At 41.3% G+C, this 14,801-nt stretch overlaps 1 protein-coding gene across 1 annotated transcript in view; it reads right to left on the bottom strand.

Annotated features, from left to right (window-relative positions):
* The window catches only part of SUSD6 (sushi domain containing 6), a 78,003-nt gene that overhangs the window by 56,650 nt on the left and 6,552 nt on the right, over positions 1–14,801 (bottom strand). The window contains exon 2 of the mRNA XM_079309865.1: positions 14,307–14,399. The gene's annotated coding sequence lies outside the window, so the exon portion shown is untranslated. The remainder of the gene's footprint in view (positions 1–14,306; positions 14,400–14,801) is intronic.

A 14,801-nucleotide genomic window follows, 5' to 3' on the forward strand; every position in this document is an offset into this window, starting at 1 on the left:
GTTTTGAGGTGTCTCCAAGCACCCTGTGTGAGTACACTGAAGCCATAAAACTATTTGTCAAGAAAAAACATTCTAGCACAGAATTCCCAGTGACCTCTACCCAGCCTCATGGGAACAGCATAGCAACTCCAGTTTCCACTGCCTTTAAAGGAAGAGTGATTCTATTATTATTTTTTCCCAGACATTTTGCAAATAAATATGAAGGTCTTGCAACAGCCAGTAATCCTCAAGCAATTTCCTGTCTCTGGAAACAAGGTTCCCTCAGACTGAATTGATTAAATAAAGGTAATTAGAATTAGTATAAAGCAAGCTTGTTTAAAAGTCCTGCTCATGTTTTCACCTGTAACACAGCGCTCCAAGTAGCAGGACAAAGAGATCAGCTACAAGAGCTTGCAGTATAACAAAATTAATGTGCAAGACCCACCAAAGAGTGAGAAGGTGATTTAAAACGACTTTCAACAGCAGAGGATTTTCATGTTAATTTAATCTATTTTGAAATAAGTTTCTCAAAGGGTATGCATCTTTTTATACTGTACCCTTAAGACTAGCTTTGTTTTCCCCATTTTGTAAACTAATATGTGATACAGTCTTTTGAAAGTCAGCAGTTGTCATGACCAAAGATGTTTCCTTTTGCTTCTGCAGTTTAAGGATTTGCTACAAAACAACTGGTTAAATTCATTAACACCATCTTTCAGTGTTACAAATTTCCTTTCTCTCTAAAGCCAAATATTTTAAATAAAATCCATATAGAGATAAGTGTTAGTTTCTACAAATGCTTACATGTATGTAGAGGAATGCAAACAGCTTGACATCAGCAACTTGCTCAACAATTCTCTGGCATCTCTTGAACAGACAAGAGGAAGTAACAAAAAAGTAATGACACTGGTTCAACAGTTTAAAGGAAACAGAGCAACCAAGAACAGCCATGCTTTATTTATATCAAAGACATCAACAGTGTTTGCAAGTTCCCTGCAGACAAATCAAATCTGAAAAAGCTAACTATATTTAGGCTATATTTGCTACCAAATAAGTGCAATTGGGCAGGAGTTTAAGTTCTTTGAAGAAGCAGTCCCACTGATAAATTTTTGTTTCTGACCAAGGAAAACTGTTGGGTTTTGTCACTAGACCAACAGCAAGTTTCCCTCTCAGAAGCCATGACATAAAAGGTTACTCTTCCCCAAAGGCAAAGGCTCTCAGGAGGGAGGCCCTGTAGAATTTGCAGGCACAACCTCAACACCACCATCATCAAAGGAGCACAACTCCTTGCAAACACTGCAAGTACTTCCAGCAGCAAGGAGAAACGCTGAGCAGGTGATGGATCTGCAACATCAATAATTCCAAGATGCCCAACCCCAAATTTTTGCTTGCTTTCTTTTCTGGGAAATAATCTTGACTTCCTAACTGCAGGAAGGACTGCTGATCTGATGGGAATGAAGAAATGCAGAAAGAAGAAAGAACCAGCCTTGTGGGAACCATGTCATCTCAGAGCACAGCAATGCTCAACACACACTGCACATTCCTGAGAACAGGCTACAGAGCTCACCTGCAAACCAGTCAAGAGATGAGAGCATGCAGAGAGATCTCAGTTCCCTCCAAGTGTTCACCCAAAATGCAAAGGGTTTGAGTTTTGCAACAAAAGAAAGGTGCACAACCTATTGTGAGATTCTCAGACTTGGCAGAAGCCTAAGAAAACGTTGAGAAGACTGAAACAGGACATGCACATTACTGCCTTAATGTTATCAATCCTGAGAGGGTCTGGTTCATTAAATTAGCTGAAGTTGAGAGTTGAAACTATTTTTTAGATATTAAGATTAATCCAAGGTCTGCAAACACCTTCATTTCAAGAAGCAGAAAGGAATCCTTGGCTACTTTAGCCAAGAAAATTATTAAATCCCCATGTCTGAGAGAGATTTTTTTTCTCCACTATTTTAAGTCAAGAAAAAGTATGAGGGGAGAAAGTGTATCAGGAATTAAAGTCTTAAAGAACTTCAGAGAGGTAATTAACATAATCAACTTTTTTTTAAACCACGCCTGAAGTGTAGGTGGTTTTGTAAAGGTGACTTGTGTAAGAAATCGTTTACCCAGAGTCAAACCAGAGCTCTAGAAACCTTCTGGAAAGGTGTTGGCTTACCATCATCTGAATAATCCAATTATGTTGACTTGAGAAATGTCAGGCCTATCCCCAGCAATGCCTGGCTAAATCTCCTCACCTACAAGCAGTCAGTAGACTTTCACCAGAAATCAAGCTGAAGACTAGTCTTTAAATAGCATCAACGTGGGCAATAAAGGCTGCAGTTACAGGTCTTTTTGGTCTGTTTTTCTACACAGAATGCTGAAACACATTTTCTGAAATAAATGACAGCCACATGCTTCCTTACAGCAGGCTCTCCTTGCCTTACATGGAAAACATTTCTTGTAAGACACACAGGAAGCAAAGGTTAGATCCGATTTTAGTTGCAGGATCTTTTCATGCTGTGCAATGAAAAGCCCACTGATCTCATGCTGCTTCCCCCTCTGCTGCACGCTCCTCCCCTCCATACAATGAAAGCCTCTTGGCTGGAACGACATTTCTCAGCCCTTCTCTTTAGCACGTACTTTTTAACATCCTTTTTCCTACAAAACAGCTAGCTGGGACTGGCTGCAGAAGACCCCGCTAGGGAAGACATGCAGACAGGAAGCCTGGGGCACATGCCAAAGGATAAACTTTTGCTTTCAGACAGGTATGTGACTGGGCAAAAAAGCCCTTCACAAGCACTTCTTGCCTCATTAACACTTGCAGTTCAAAGAAAGGCAGAAATCGAAGCCTACAAATCAGACCGTGTTGTGCCAGGTGCTGTATAAACACTGAGCAAAAAAAATACCACTGCTACACGGATATCCTAAACTACCATCATGTGGAGAGAAACCACCTCTTTAATCTGAATGATCACTGATCCCAGAGATCTTACTCTCACAGCAGGTTCTGACTATATCACACCCAAAGAAACACAGAGCTCTTTGGTTCACTGCAAACATGCAATAAAATCTGCACCACGCCTCTTCTTAATGCTTTCTTTGTTCACTACAGTTCATTACTCACTACAGTTCAGAAGACTGAAAACGAAATTAAAAGGTCACTCAGATACATGAAGTATTTCTGTCCCAAATATGCCAATAATTTGACTCAGTAGCAAGAATCAAAGAGCAAAACTACTTGAAAACAAGTGTTCCCTCAAATTCTTATCAGTAAATATTTAACCCCCATTATATTTTTGTAGCTACAGTCACTGACATGAGCTTGATACTTATTGATTTATAAAATCAGATTTATGAAATGACTAAAAACGAAGACTTTCTTTGCCAGTGGCTACTCTCCCCAGTTTCCAGCTATTTCCCTTCGTTTTCAAGTCTTAACACCGCCTCACCTCTGTTTCATTTCTTTTTCATTCCTCCTCAGGACTTTTACCACGCCTCCTTGCCCTCTTTGCACTCATTCTAGTTCAGGCTTGGCACGCAGGAAGGAGCCTTACCTCTCCCACAGTTCCTTGTATGATTTCCTCAGCTGAACTCATTAACAATGTCTCCAGGACTTCCCACGGCTGGAAAAAATCGCCGCTGGGCAGAGAGGAATGAGTTTGCAAGGTTTTGAGGGCAGTTCCTCTGTGCATTTGGCCAAGGTGCTGTGCAGCAGCAGCAGCAGCAGCAGTCCAGGGAGGCTTGTGCGGGCACACAGCCCCGCAGCAGGGTGAGCAGGAGCCCCACTCCGCACAGCTCAGGCACAGGTGAGCTGAGCACTGACTGTGCAAGCTACAACCCTTCCTGCCAGGGACTGCCACCACCCTGCAGACACCTGCAAAAGGCTTCCCTGAACAACCACAAATGGGAATGCAGGAACTGCCTGCTCCTGCTCCGGGAAAAAAAGCAAATCGCCTCCTGTTCTATGCCAGATGAACTTTCAGAAAGTGTGCACTTTTTGTGGTGGGGAGAGCTGTTAGGAGGTGAAGAAGACATAGGAATGGGATGTAGAGTTTTTTATTTTGCAGTTTTTTAAAACTATTCCCAGTTTAGCCATGCCTCCTTAAGAGACAGAACCTACACAAGCATACACCTCCTCCTTGGCTGAGATCATGAGCTGCTACTGAACCTATCTTTCAGAGTTTGATATTAAGCCAAAGCATTCCTGCAGCATGGAACATGTGGTGCTACAATGGCAGTGCAGGGGCAAATTACTGAGAGCAGTGGGACAGAGAAACACTGATTTGCTACAAAACATCTCCAGCCATTTTGAACGCTGATCTTGTCCATCAGAGTACAAAAAACCTTTTTTCTGTTTTGTTTTTGCTTAAACTGTGTACATTGTGGCAGCACCTAAGAGACTGTAGTAACTGCAAACACAAACGAGATTATTACAAAAAAATCTGTCTCTTCTCAATGTCTCAGAATTTATCTGGCCTTTCCTTGCTTTTTATCACCCCCAGTGCAGCTGTTCCTCTTTCGATTATGGACAAAGATGAAAAAAATGCTTCATTGCATCCTTGTAACTGAGCCCAGCAGGATTCTCAGGGAACATGAGTCTGCTCCCAAACACAGCTATCAGTAGGTTTCACTCTTGTGGTTTTGTCTTCTAGTAAGAGCATTATTACAATTTTAGAGCCATCTATCATAACTGAAAAACTCTACCATTAATCCCACCATCATCAGACTCTTTTCCCCTTTAGACAAAGCACTCCAGGTTTCAACCTCCTTCACAAGCAGATGCTTAAAAAGAGTTCAGTCTGTTGACTAGCTCTGCTAAGGGGCCACACTAAGTTTGAAATCTCCTGCAAGTGACAGTATTTTGCAGTTAAAGCTGCCTACAAGACCACCTTGTCTCACTGAATGTAAGAACTACAAGCCCTCTCGTGCTAAGCAGAATGCCCAAACCATCACAGGTAACTTACAGCACCAAGCAGAGAACAGGCCCAAGAGCACCCAGACACAAATCTTCCAGGAAGGACTAAGTGGTTTCTGAACACAGACAGGAAGGGCACTTCCTCATTACAGGTTTCTTCAGTGCATGATCTAAGGCAAAACCCTTGGGCCCTGAGGTAAGCACCTCCACACTTCTGTTTCTTTCATCAGAAAGACAGAATCTGTCCTCTAGAGACTCATGTTTTCCCCAAAGGGGAATCACCCCATGTCACAACCACAGGCCTTTCAAAGTAAAGCAAGAGATAAAGTATCAACAGACTGGTCACAAGACCTATGTTAGTGCCTCTTCTCAGTATCACATTAACTAGACAGCCCAAACAAACACACACACCCATTTTGAATCTGCATTCTCTCAAAAATGAAGGACAAAGATAACAATTGCTTCACATTAACAAATCCCACCACTGTAATATCCCTTACTGAACTAGGGACAAATTTTTCTTGTTAAATCATGGCAGCTTCCTTGATACTAACAGCAAATCCTTCTTCTTATTCTAGAAATCTTAAAAAAACCCCTAGCACCACATTCTCCTTTGTTTGACACCCTTCTCAGCAATTAAGTGCATAGTGATGTGCTTATCTTTACAAAGAAAACCAGCAGGCAGGGTTCCTGAACAGAGTGTGACCACAGCTAGATTTACAGAGAAAAGGGAAGGAAGGAGCTGCTTTCAACTATGCCCAGACAAGTAGCTTGCAGAAGGGCTCAGTCCATAACTATGCCTGTTGCAGCTGCACGTGTGAAAGAGATTTCACACAGGTCAGCACAGGAGCACGCTCAGCCAGCTGCTGGCACTGCTTTATGGCAACAGAATGCCCATTGCAAAGCAAGGTGTGCCTTTCCACAGGAGCATTCCTAAGAATACACCAAATAGGAAGATCTGAGTTATCTTCACAACCAAGGACTAAAGTTTGAGTGTTGTGTCAATTACTTCATACTCTATGCAAGCAAAAGACACAACAGAGAACAACTCTTTATGGTGCAGTCCTCAAACTCCTGTATCCAGACTGCCAAATGCCATGGTCTGTCTGGCACTCAGACTGCAGTTCACCTCCACGTGCCTGCTCTTCCACAGTAAAGTGGAACAGAGGCTCACAAGTACATAGGAAGGCAAACTATAGCAGCAGGGAGAACATAGAAAACAACCACTTACATGCAAAAATATCCTCATTCTCTCACTAGAAAAACAATGCAGTGGGATGCAAAGTGATGCAGATTTGCAAAGAAACTGCTTTCACTAGCGAAACCAAACCAAACTACCATAAATAAGTTAACAGCACTTTCTTAATACATATAAGATCCACTACCCAAGCAACATTTCATGCACCCCCTGTCTTATCTCTAAATGAGCATTTAGAAAATCAGGGTAATAACCTGATACACTCAAGAGGAGCAATATCACAGGCCACTGCAGACAGGACAGAAAGAAAACAAAGAGAATTTGTGTATCAAAGCAAAACACAGCAGAAGAACATCTGCTACTTTTACCAGGAATACCATATGGCCAATATCTAAGGTAAGGAGAATGAGTTCATTCATATTTAAAAGCAAAAGTCATAGGTCATTCCTTCCACGTTAAGAGGAAAAATGCCTGTACCCCTTTCCCTGTTACAGACACAGCATTTCCAGTCCAGATACGGCCTTCCAAGGAACTGGTACTGTCAGTATTCTGGTCCAGACAGTCAAGATCAGGGCACTTTCTATGTCAAGATGCCAGAAAGAGGAGGATGAGAATGTTCTTGTAGTTTTGCTTAGTCCTAACATAAGCCTGGTTTATCCATAGCCAAGTCAGAGCTGCAATATTGAAAGACCAGTTTTGTCACCAGCAGATAGCAGTTAACACTCTGGAACTCTGCAGCATTTGGCAGCAGTAAGCTCTGTTAGCACAGTGCATCTCAACCACTATGATGAAGCAATCTTCAGTTCCTGAAAAAACTGCTCAGAACTGCAACCAACACAGTTGGCTCCAATCAGAGCACCCAGAAACATCTTTCTTCAACACATCTGAGGGTGGGAGCATATTAGATGTTTCTAACATCTTGCAGAACACTTGCCTGCCAGCTGAGAAAGTTTCTACTTCTGCAGTGCTACCCTACATATGGATCTGCCATGCAGCAAAGTTACAAGGCAAGAGGGACAATCTTAATGCATCCTCATTGTCTCTTCAAAAAACCCAAACCAGATCAATGAAGTACTTTTTTATTTGAACACCCACCTGTTGGTGGGTACCATTTAGCTGTGAAAGCATTTGAGACCCCTGACACTGGCAAAGACCCTCAACAGCTGCCAAGATAGAGTACACAAGTTAATTCACCTCTGTAAGAGCCCCTCCTTCCCAACAATGTCTTGCCTGAATCCACAGTTGCTCCCTGGAATTCAAGTATTCAGTCTGTCAATTGAGTTTTCGTACAAGAGACAGCAAAAAGAATTAGAAGGACTTTGCAGCAGTGCTGAGCAGTCTCAGCCACAAAGAGAGCACAGTATAAAAGTCTAGTCTGACAATCAAGTTTCAGGAGTAAATAAAATGAAAAATGACAGGCCAGATTAATTAGTGCCAGCATTGCTTCCCAGATCTATTCATGTCATATGTCCCAGCCTCCCCTCTCCACCCCTTTAAAACACTCCAGTGTGAACCCAAGTGTATCAGTGTCCTGACTCACACATCTCACTTTGTATTTGCAAGAAAGCCACAGGTGAACATTCTTATATGCAGAGTAATCCATAAGTGTCTGCAAGAGAGCCAAGCATGTGCTTAGAGGAAGACAAAAAGGCAGTGTCCCAGGTACCTGCTGTATAGCTCTTGTGTGAGGGTTCAAGTCCTCTGCTGAGACAGCAAGGCTTCTTCAGCTTCCTCCCAAGCAGCAGAAAAAGGCCATGCAGCACAGAAGAGATACAGACAGCAAGTGTCTGGCTTAACAGCCCCACAGCTAGGAAGAGCGAGAGGCAAAAGGAAATGATGTATCAGAATTTTAGCTACTGCTAGGCTAAGTATTTACTGAGAGAGTTGTCCAGAAATCTCATCTTAGGAACAGGAGTTTTATCTTTTATGCTTATGAAAGCCAGCTTTTGATGATGAGTTTGTAGAACAAAGTGTCATTTTCTTACATGTTTTGCCTTCATCATTTACTGATGATCCCACTATAAAAGGATACATTTCACAGCAAAGTACAGAAGAAATTGCACTTGTTTGGTGTAGAAACCTATGGAAGCTGAAAGCTGGATGCAGGTTTATGAATCTAAAGCCTTCTGCAAATCAGGCTTCTGCACACAGTTTATGTTGTTGTTATGTAAGTTTTCCCTTGTCAACAGAAGTTAGTCACAATCAATTTGTAGCAAGATCTGTAGTCTCCATTTTTTCCATGTGATAAGGAAGACCTACTGTGTATGAAAGCATCACATAATTAAATGAATTTTTAGACACAGGTCAATCAATAGTCTGGGAAATCAGAAAGTTTGCAGCACAGTTTTAAGCAAGTCAAAAGCTACAGGGAAAGATTAAATATGGACTTCCATAACAAATACTCCTAGGCTTTTTTTTGGTCTAGTATCATTCACTCGGCTTGTGGCTAACAGCAGTCAAACCATAGACTCGTTAGTGTTTCCAAAAAAGGCAGATTTTGTGGAGACAACTAAAATCCTGTGTTTTTCTGTGTGAAACTGGGATGGCCCATCTATTTAGGATCACCTGAAACTGGAGCTGGACAGTGACCCCGTTGCATGCAGAAGCCTAAGAAGAAAAGGTTGGAGCAGACCAGCAGTTGTGTGTCCCACCTCAACAGAGGCACACAAGACTGCAGAAAATGACAGTGGCTGAAGTTACTCTTCATGTGGCAGAGTAACTGCCCTCTGCCAAGGATAAGGAGGTCAAGGGGCAAGGCCAATATATCACAGGACAGACAAAAGACTTTTACTTTGTCTTTTCCCAAGTCTGTCCTCAGTTCTTTAATGCCAACATTAAACTTCCATTACAAGAGCCATGATTACTTTTACCTTATAAGCCAAGCTTTGCTCAAAAGTCTCACTTTGATGTGCTTATTTGTCAACTATCCAATAATTAAAGGGTTTTTTTCTTTTTTCCCCTGAAAATTAAAAAAATTCAGATATAAGCAATGCAACCCAGCTGCTCTGCTTGGTTGCTCATCACCTTGTAGCACAGAGAAGAAAAACAGCAGCATAGCCAAGCCTTCATATTTGGAAGGACAAGATGTATTCTGTAGGATATCAGAATTACCACATCTATGTCAATGAGCACACTATGATCTGAAAAGTAAAGGTAACATTTCACACTCCAAACTTTTTCATAAATCTTACATGAACAAATATAGAGAAACTTCTGCAAAGACAGCAACTTCCAGTTGACCTAGTCTGCTCATGAGGCATTAAGAAACTCCAGAGCAACAGGATTTTTGTTTTTGGAACACCCAGTATTTCAGCTTTCCTGCCCAGTGAAGTCTGGTGAGGAAGTACCTCTTTTTAATGCAAGAGGAGGTAAGGTCTAGCTCAGAGGCACTGCAGGAAGAAATCAGCAGCACCTAAACAGTTTTCCTCCCTGTGGCTGCCCATGCCCTGCACACCTACAAGGTCACCTCCTCCCCATGTGCCAGGTGTGGCTGGCACAACCCTACACCAGCAGCTGAAAGCTTGGCAACCTTACAGTCTTACACACTGGGAAAACCACAACATAGTTAAGTCACACACAGGCATGCAGCAGTGCAAGGCATGTAGCAGCCACACATTACACCCTATTACACTGGAAACAGCCATTAATTGTGGTAGCATATAATTTTTACTCAATGAGCTTTTGCTTATGTACTTCAGCTATTTTAGCTTTTCTTCCAGAAGGCATCAAATAAGCTCATCCTTTGCTACAGAAAAATCTATAGAACACAGACAAGTTATCCAAGTGCAAGGCTTACCCCAGCAATGTCTTCATCATAGAAGAGACAAGGAGAATGAATTGCACTTAAACTTTAATATCAATAAAAAACAAACTGGATTAAATTTACCTAAAACTTATTTTTCCAAACACAGCCTAAAGGCAAAAACCTATCCTATGGCCAAATGATAACTCTTCCTCACAAGAAGTGAACGAACATCACTGCAGTCCAAGAACTAGCTCCTGGACACCATGAAACTAGCAGATTGTTGCAAGGTTTGTCTTCCCAAATGTACTCATATCACCAACATCTTAAGAGTAACATCACATAAAAGAAACAGGCTATTTCAGTTTTAGCTATTTACATTTTTAGGTGCCTTTTTTCCTCCATCACATGTTACTGCCCTTTGACTGGGATTTGTATCCTCACTTGGGAGCACTGCCTAGCACACTGAAGATTATATCTTGATTACAGACAAATATATACTAAAAGAAACTGATCTACCCTCAAGAATTGCACACATATAGGTGTGCAGAAATCCACAAGTGATCAAAACAAGCTTATCTAATTTACTGTGCCACTTCCTGCAGATGCTTTCAAAAGCAAGAAGCTTGCAGAGCAGCCAGGTAACAGCTACACAACATTTATGCCACTATACAAAGCTTGCATTAATACTGCCTACACTAATTAACTTCCCTACCCTCATGGGTATTTTTCCTGAGACACTAACAGAGCTTCAGCCTCCAGAGCTACCAGTCTCTGCTCTCACAGGCACTGCAAGTCCAATACCTTTCTCAGTATCCAATTCCTGGCTAGCAGGCACAGTGTCACATTCCTCAAGGCATTCCATACGCTCTGGGTACAACGTTTTTGTTTTACTTCCCTTGGCCAAAAGAGGAGAGGATCTCTGCAACAGTCTTTCCAACATCAGGTGAGGGTAAAACAGCAATCACCTTCATGATGCAGCCCTGAAGTAACTCTAGGGAGCTCATGGGACAATCCCAGTATACTCAAGTATTAAACCTCCTTCAAATATCTCATTGTCCTCCTGAACATCATTTAGGCTCAAAAACTTTTTTCAATTTAAAAAATAGGCTGCCTTCTACACTTAGAAGTGTAGAATTCTACCATTATCACGTATAACATTTTTGACTCCATATCCAAGAAGGAGAGTAAGTCAAAGACAAAAAGAGACTAAAGTAATTGTGAGTCCTAGAGCAAAAAACAAGTAGTTAAAATTTACTGATTTTACATTTAATATTGATTTTTGTGGCACGGAAGAAAAAAAAAAACCCTCTGCTAGTGTATCCATCCTATAAAATTCACCACTTATGGGGATTAAACAAATTGAAGAGTCCATGTGAGCTGCTGAAAAGGAAGAAAGTGTTGGCTCCACCTTCTCTGAGCACCTTGATAGTGCCTTCATGGTGTATCTTCACAGAGTTTAGGATATACATAAGTCCTTGTTAAGACACAGCATTATGTTTTCTAAGCTGAATAATACCTCTCAACAGCTCTAAGTACTACTTTAAGTAGAAAGAGGGTGCAAAATTTCCCTATGTACTGGGAGCCTGTTAAACAAATGGTATAAAAACCCCCAAAATCAATGTTGGCATAAAAACCCCAAAAATCAATGCATGCTTGACACAGAAGGAATCAGTTATGCAGCAATTAAATGCACAACACAAGAGGACTATAAAATACCAGCTTGCTTTAGCAAGTATGGTTGCTTGACACCAAGTACATCAGACAATAAAAATAAATCTTATCACATATCTCAAGTTCAGCAAGGCTGTCTGGAACAATGCCTGGAAAGCCTGCATCCTGAGCATCTCTCTGTAAGATGCCCAGCTGGAGATGGTGAAAAACACTGGGCACAGGTACCCATGTCAACCCAGCTAATAGAGATCAACTTGCTTTGTTTCGAGTCACAAAAGATGAGCAGGACCTTGAAAAGTGATAGAATATTAATAACTAAGAACAGGGCACCCATTCACAGGAAAAGCCCTGCATATGCAAATCAAGTGTAAAGAAAAGATAAAACCAACACCACATGCATCTTCCAGGTTTAATTTTCAGATTGTAAAAGCAATCACTCTGAAAATGAGAATTTCCTGGGATTCAATAGTTGTTGGGTTAATAGCACTAGGCAAAGGCAGTTACATCTAGCCTATAATTTTACTCACATAAAATGTATCTGGTAGTGATGTTCCTTCAGGATATTGTCAACAGAATCAACCTTAAAAAACAACACTGTTTAGAAGTGCTGATAAACCCCTTCCCATAGCTAGTGTTTCCATGCAGGTTTGCATCAAGGAGCCAGGCTGGATTACTTTGAAATCTACACCCTGCATTGTGCACAGTCACTGGCAGAAAGCACTTCAAGTCAGTCTCCTCAGTTGAGAATCTTCTGATGGAGCCTTTCTGCCTCTGCCCCATTATCTTTACACACGTTTGGGGCTCAGTTTGTCTAGATATTCTATGTCTACATAGGCAAAAATTGTGCAGTTTTCAAAGAAACTGGATTTTTACATCACCACTGCAGGACTTCTCCAATTCTGCATTAGAGAAAAATACTCCACCAAAATGAAACATGAGAGCATTGCACCAATATGCTCATGCTAGCTGTGCACACACACACAGTCTCTGTCTTCTAGGGAAGATCTTTACCTTGTCTAAAACCTTCCCATCCCTCTGTTATGTACTGATACCAAAAAGGGTCACAAACCACCCTGCAGAGGGGGCAGCCCCTAGTGAAAGACTGCAAACTCCCTTACAAATTCACCAGAAGGCCAGCCCAGCCAGAGCCAGCACAGATTATCCATGGAGGATTGCCACCACCAATCCTCAGAGTCCACTATCACTAACAGCACTGCTATATTAGCAGACCTGCTTTTAGGAACACAAGGATGAGCTTCTCATCAGCTGCTTACTGTCAAGGAAAGGCTAAAGAGGCTAACACTTCCTCCCTCCTCTTCTTGATCTGCATGACATTTGTTAATAGCTCTGTCTGATGCAAGCATTTCACGTGAGACAACAATATTTTCCCCACCATCCTTTCCCCATTGTCAAAAATAAGATAAGAGGCACTATTTTTTGTGTTACATCACAGGCAGAGTCATATTTCACTATATACTTAGGTTTCAAGCTTATCTCTGATGCTGTGCAGATTATGTTTAGGCTGAGGGCAGCTTACTGGCATAAACCAAAACACTACCTAGCTTGCATACACGTTCACTCTAGAAAACTTACAGAGATTTTTGGTCTGGGGATGAGAAGTTAGTCTCCTAAGGAATCCCAAAAAGCATCTGAGAAACAATATTTGCCTACTTTGGCTAAGAAGAGACAGAATGAAAAACACCTCCTAAATTTCCGTTACATGTCCCAGCATGCAGCAAAAGATGCCACTGCATTCAATCCAATGTGTCTTACATCAACAAAGAGTTGGGCTTTTTTACTTAATGATTCAAAAAAATAAACACACACACAGAGCCACTAAGATATCTATTTAACTGAAGTGTACAAGTACCACCCAGGAGCACCCAAAAAAAATCTCATTTAAGTAAACATTCCTAAGATAGCCTTCTTAAACTTGAAACTTGGCACCCAAAGTAGCAGTTACAGAAAACAAGGACAGATATCAGGCAGGCACAGCAAAAAGAGAGCTTAATTCTTATCAGTGCTAGAGGGTTCTGAGGAGAAGAGGTGTAGTCAGAAGAATTACCCCTATCTTGATTAGCATCAGAACAAAGGCTCACATTAGTTTGTCTGCTCTAGGACTCCCCTAGAGCACTGGATAATACCCTTGCTGAAAAGCATTAAAGAGATTTCCTCCCCATTTCACTCCCCTTCGACCTACACCCCTTCTCTAAAGGGGGATAAAAGGATGATGTCCAAAAACAGCTTTATGTTTAATTCTCTGAAAGACATATATTGGCAGCTTCTTACAACTAAAACATCAAATATACAATACATAAGCACTGTATATCCTTCTGTGATACATTTTCAAAGGTAACGTTTGGGAGCAGATAGGGGAAAAAATCAAATCAAAACAAAGCCTATTTTTTGTTCAAGAGAAAAGGTCAGATAACACAGGTAACATATCATGCATGCTTAACTCTGGAAGGCAGGAAGGACTTCAGTAGTGTCTACAGCAAAACCAGGGAGTGGTAAGGGAGTGAAGAATACAAGGAAAAAAAACACAGCATGTGGTATCTGAGCACCACAAAACCCAGACTAATAGAAGTGTCAAGAAAAAGGCATGGCTACAAAGGAGTCAGAAGCTAAGGACATTTTAGAATACTTCCTGTTTCAAAAGATAGAGATGCTAACATAAGTGGCTGTCTCACTGCAGGATGAGAACATGGAAGGCAGCACATTTTGCTTTCAGTTTACCAAAGTGTCATGGCATTTGGACAAAATGCAGGTTTTAAAGGCAAAAACTCAGGAAAAACAAGTAACAGCATCATCTTTCATCTTACCTGGTACTGACACAGGCTGGCATAGAATGGTTGTCAAGTCAGCAAGATTAAATTGACGATTCAGTGATGATAGGCTGATTCACACACCTAGAACTGCACAAAAAAAACCTAGATATTAGCCCTGAAAGTACTAAGAATTGCACTCTGTCACATAAAAGAGCAGGAAGCTTGAGGGGTAGAAGTAGCTCTATAATATTTTTAGGATACAGGCACATAGCTATGCTTCAGGTACAGACGTTACTCACAAAATTCAGATCTGGGTCTGAGATATACCGGGCAAGCTACTAAAAATCAAAAAATATGCAAACTATTCTCACACATTCCATTTCAAAACCTCAAGGATAAGAAGAGAACAGTTTCAAGTGCAGCAGAGTGTTACCAAAAACATTTTTCAGCAGCACTCAAGCTTGCTCGATAGGGTTTTTCAACAGGACAGAAACTTCCCAGAAGTTACCCAAAATACACGTATTAAAACTGCATCAAGACCAGACATCA

The sequence above is a fragment of the Erithacus rubecula genome, assembly GCF_903797595.1.
Source record: "Erithacus rubecula genome assembly, chromosome: 6".
Classification (NCBI taxonomy): domain Eukaryota; kingdom Metazoa; phylum Chordata; class Aves; order Passeriformes; family Muscicapidae; genus Erithacus; species Erithacus rubecula.